The sequence below is a fragment of the Bombina bombina genome, chromosome 1 (genome assembly GCF_027579735.1).
Source record: "Bombina bombina isolate aBomBom1 chromosome 1, aBomBom1.pri, whole genome shotgun sequence".
NCBI classification, from domain to species: domain Eukaryota; kingdom Metazoa; phylum Chordata; class Amphibia; order Anura; family Bombinatoridae; genus Bombina; species Bombina bombina.
This window is the reverse complement of record NC_069499.1, coordinates 464049009-464055008: the sequence shown is the minus strand read 5'-3', so window position 1 is coordinate 464055008 and position 6000 is coordinate 464049009.

Below are 6000 nucleotides of genomic sequence, written 5' to 3'. Positions count from 1 at the left end.
CAGATTGGCTAAACTGCAAGTCTGTCAAAAGAACTGAAATAAAGGGCAGTTTGCAGAGGCTTAGATACAAGATAATCACAGAGGTTAAAAGTATATTAATCTAACTGTGTTAGTTATGCAAAACTGGGGAATGGGTAATAAAGGGATTATCTATCTTTTAAAACAATAAAAATTCTGGTGTAGACTGTCCCTTTAATGTGCGCATGTTATGAATCTGAGATTGTAGCTAGACTGTAGAGGTAGGTGTGAAGTGATTACTTCAGCTGAATCACAAATTATTTCTAGTTATTGCCTCAAACTTATGGAGGATGTTGTTTTTTGGGTATTAGGTAAGCACCTTCTTTCAGAGTCTTTAAAATGAATGTGGGAGATCACTCAAAGGGAGATTCCCCTACTTCTCCTCTTAGTAATCTCTAGTACTTAGATACAATGTAACGCATGCCATACCCAAACACACGGGTTTATATGTTTTACCCATTCCTAGTAAGGTGGGGCAATGTACACCATAACGGCTGTCTTGAGTTCTTTTCTACTCATGTTAAAATGCAAATATACCCTTTCCTTGCATCTTTGACTATCACCTCTTCCCATGCTAGACTGCAGGACTTTTGTAGTGCAGCACCTACCCTCGGGAACATTCTCCATTGTGCAGTCAGGCTTTGACCTAATCTTTCTTCTTTTAAATGCTCCCTGAAGACTTTTTTGTTCAGAGAAGCCTACCACCCAACTCAATAATAAATTAATTTCACTTACCTAACATTTCCCTCATCTAACTCTGCATTAACATCTTTCTCAATCTTGCAGTCCTCGCCTCCTGTTTCTCAACCTCCTACCCTTCCAGATTGTAAATTCCCACCAGAATAGGGCCCTCAATTCCTCCTGTATGTGTTTGTAAAATGTTGTTCTGTCTCTTACAAGTTTTATATCATTGTTTTATTTAAATGAATTGTACACATTGGACAGCGCTTCGGAATATGTTGGCGCTTCATAAATAAAGTATAATAATAATAGTCAAAACTGTTATGTTGGTGTTGCTTACATAGACAGTTCTTTGTAAAAGAACACACATACGTTGATACAACTTGGCTTTGGTGGAGTAATTGGCACTAATGGTTTTAGGAGGGGAAGAATTGTATGCCTAAACATCTGTTTATTTTATGAATGTTTACTACACACCTACCATAGTTTCACTATTTTACTGCTTATAGCTTGTTGCTTTCAGTCAAAGCCAAGTTCACCTGCTTGTAACCATTAGATAACATCTCAAATTTGTGCAGAATTTGGCTTTCTTACACTTAGATTGGATAAACAGTAATACCATAAGAAACATGCTCTTCCATTACTTTTGGCTGGGAATAATGTGAAAAAGTGTTTCACAAAATTCCATTTATTAGTATAACCATAATAATATACCCAATCATCTATGACATTTGTGACTTTATCACAGACTGCTTTTACGTGATTCGCTACAGCACATGGATTAGTAGTTGGTGTGAAAATTGCACTATTTTTACAACTGAGAAGAAACCTTAGCAACATTCATTTTTAAACAAAAACTACAAACATTAATCTCAACGGCTCCAAATGCTGGCAGATACAATTGCACACACAAAAAAGATAATTTATTGTGGTGCATTTACAGAAGTTTTATGTTTATTAAGTAATTATGTAATGTAAATCTAATAAACTGCCAGTCCTTTGCTTAATCTATACATTTAAAATGTAAGGATATCAGCTCTCTATAAATGATTAATGTTAGCCATGAGCTTCAGTTTAAGTTTTTTAATTTAATTTTCATTTCACAATTGTTTGCTAAAGATTCAAGTCTGCTTTAAAAGTGTAATGTTAGCACTGATATTAAATAATGTCAAATAACAATAAAATAAACAATTTCATTTTAATCATCTCTCTGCATTTATTTGTAACCAATGCATTCAAATAAGGCCAGCAGAATATTTACTGCAGATTTTTTTTTTTATGTTTTTGGTAATTAGTGGAGGCTGAATGTCTTAATGTATTCACTGGGTAGTACCTGCTTGGCCTCACGATGCCTGCATGTGCAGAATATACACAAGAAATCTCCATAAACTCAATGCTACAGTTGAATACAAACACTCTTCAAGTCCTGCTGTGATCTGGCTTCCCCCTTTAGACAGCTGGAAACTGAGTATAGTATCTGCTGCCAAAAACACATTACAAGGGAATTTGAATGCCCATTTTCATGGAAACAGGCAGTAACCAAATTTATGATTCTGCTAGAAAATAATTAATAAAATAAAATGCTTGATTCTATGTAAGGAACCAGTGCCTCTCTACTCCCCAGCTTGTGCCTATGGCAAAAACTTGCTAATGAAAAGACCCTTCAATGCTTAAACCATCAGTTTTACTTTAGACTTTAAGACTGAGAAATAGCTAATAACTTTTATATCAGCCTTCTGTTTCCGTTTTATGGGTCTGCAATTCAGATATTGTCCAATGCTTTGCTTTATTGCTTGTAGCAAAATTATTTTGCCTGCTAAGTACTGGAGATATAGTGGGCCATGGAAAGCAACCATGTATAAAAAAAAAAATGGACTAGGAATTTTAGAGGAACAGATATATATTTTCAAAACAGATCACAAACAAATGTACAGTTTATAACTGCACAAAATAATAAATAATAACAGCATCAAGAAACCGATAGCTATACAAATTTTAAAAAAATACAGATACAACATATCTATATCTATGTAGAAATTATAATTAATTAATTTAAAGACAGAAGAAAAAAATGGAATAGACATAAATAAATAGATAAAAAATGTATGTTTGTGTGTGTGTGGAAAAAAATTATATATATATATATACACACACACACAAAACACAGTTAAGGACTACATCAAGCCGGACTGGGTACAATTCTCATATCACTGTAAAATGCACAGCCCTGGACACTCACCAGCATTCACAGACAGCTGTACAGCTTTCGGTGACTCTGGCAGTTCACCCTAGATTAGCCTGGGTTCAATGCCCATGGGGTAAATTACAAAACAAAAATATTGACAAAACACAAATACATTCTGGCCCTCTATTGCAAGAACACAGCTAGATTAAAGCCTCCCTGGGTCCCTAACCTACAGCATATAATGCATGCCTTCAACCAAACACTCAAGAGTGGCACAGGCCCTTTGTACTTTCCCTAGACACATGCAAAACACAGAAATGGATTTCACTTTAAAACCAGACCGGGCACACATTCCATGTCACTACAATGTGTACCTAGTCCAGTTTCAGAGTGCAGTACATTTCTGGGTTTTGAATGTGTCTAGGGAAATTACAAAGGATATGTGTCACCCTTGTTTGTATCTTAGTTTATGGGGTTGAGGGCAGGCACTGTATGGCTGTAGGTTAGGGACTGAGGGAGAAAGAAACCTTGACGTGGTCCTGGGCCTATCACTAAATTTTGTAACTAACTCTTCCATTTTGCTTTTAATTTAGTTGTGTTGGTTTTGCCTACTTAAAAAGATATAAAACACCCATTCAACCTCTGATATTTTTTGTCAGCCAGGTAAAAAATACTGGCTTGAAGTAAATAAATAAAAAGAAAAACACTTAGCTGCTGCTTGAGGTATCTGCCTCATTGGCAGTGTTTATCATATTCGTGTACAAGCATATAAAATATGGAGGATATTCTGGAACACTACTTTATCTATGTCTAGGGAATTTCCAGAGTGGTGTTGAGGTGAAACAGCCTGCTCAATCATTACTGTAGCACTCTCAACCCTTAAAGGTGCTGAGAGCCCTAGAGTTTTCAGTCCAGCTCTTTTGACTGAATGCTCAGTACCAGGAAGTATTGGGACATCAGAAACATGGTTTCAAAGAATAGCAAAAATATGACAATGCACAAGCCAAATGGTAACTGGATGTATGGACAAGTGAAAAAGTAGAATAAAAAAGACATTGGGGAAGGGAGGAAAAGAACATTTAAAGAAGACAGGAATTGTTAGTATAAGACATTGGTCTATATTCTATAAAACCCATTATGAAAACAACTGCAATTTGAAAATATTCAAAGAGATGTCTACCCTCATCTCATCTATTAATTGCAAAGGACTCTCCATTATAATTAATGGTGTAGCATCAATCTCATAACTGTTCACCTCAAGTTTCACTAAAATGCTCTCAAAACCTTATGTTACGGTTGCCTCCGGCTGGCTGGAAGTTGGACCGTAGAAAAGGATGCTCCTAGCGCTCACCAAAGGATCATCAGCACCGTAGACACCATAGACTACTGCGTAGCCACCATAAGTAATGCCGACTCTACGAACCACCACTGCTGGGCTGGAATCTCGCCGTCTGCTCTGCGCCCTGGACCTACGACCAGGCTCCAGTAGGTGAACCTCTATCTTCCGTAGCGTGAAGCAGGATCAGGAACAAGAGCTCTTACAAGAGCTCAGTAGCTAAGGGAGTATGAAGAGCATAGCTATCCCTGTAGTGATTATAGCTGTCCCCTACAAACATGAGTCAAGGCTGCAAGTTAGAGGGTCAGAAAAGGTCTGATGTGCTGGAACACACAGCCTGCTATTTATTGAGGTTACATGCAAAAAAAAAGGACACTCTCAGGGGGAGGCATAAAATCCCCAATCACACATTTAGATAGAGAGACAACGCCATTTGACAGGCCACAACATTACTTCAGCAGATAACAAGTTACACACAAGAAAACAATGCAGTCTATCTTATCAGTCTGACTCTGGAGGTGATTAGACAATGGGAATGTTTATCACTAAACTTAATTAGAGCTGATGCCAGCAAACTTGCATTTAGAAAAATAGCTTCTTGAAGCTGAACAAGGTTAACTCTTTCTGTCACATAGCACTTAATGGCACACAATGAAAACTAATGCTTTTGTAACAGTGCTCCCTTTCTGTGGAACACTCTGCCTGTGTGGTACTTGGTTCAGTAAGCCCTACTTACTGAACCAAGTGGGAGAAAGCCAGGGACAAGTTATTTTACAGGACTGGGGACATAGTCTTAAAGGGGCATTGTTCACCAAAGTCACAATATGTCCCCAGACGGTTCTTAAAGGGCCATACACACCCAATAAAAGTTAATACGTTTTCAGGGGCACAATCTTCCAGGGGCCATAGTCACGAGGAAGGAGGCTGGCAAATAGGCTTCTCCACAATCCAGGAAAGCAGGGCAATTTTCCATTTAAAGGACCAGTTACAAATAGCAGTTTGTAACACCTTAAATAACAAAACAATTAAAAAAAAACAAAACATTGATAATATAGTCCACTATAGCACATGCAAGAAAGAAAATGTGGAAAAAGTATAAAAAAAATAAGACAACTTTGTGAACTGTAAAGGGACAGTGTAGGCTAAAATAGTTTTTTCTTTAATGTGTTTCAAATGACCTGTTAAACAATGTATAAGACATTGCTGCTATAGGTTTATTTTTGTATATGAAATAGCTTTGTTCTTTGAAACCACAAACCCATTAAAATGGGTTGAGCTTACAGGGAAATCAGGTCTCTTTTTTATCACTTTTTGTATACAAAAATGCTTCCATGTCTTATATCAGTCTGTACACCAAAGCCCAATACTAAGGGCTCAATGAAGTAAAGCTCTTCTCTCAGGTGAGATGATCTGAGAAATCTTGTCAGTACGGTGAGGTCCCTTAAAGAATTTTAGAAATGCTAATTTTACCTTAAAGGGAAAGTAAACACCAGAATTTTTGTTGTTTAAAAAGGTAGATAATCCCTTTATTACTCCTTCCCCAATTTTGCATAACCAACACAGTTATAATAATATACTTTTTACCTCTGTGATTACCTTGTATCTATGGCTCTGCAAACTGCACCCTTATTTCAGTTCTTTTGACAGACTTGCATTTTTAGCCAATCAGTGCTTGCTTCTAGGAGCTTCACGTGCCTGAGCTCAACGTTATCTATATGAAACACATGAACTAACGCCCTCTAGTGGTGAAAAACTGTCAAAACGCTTTCACATTAGAGGT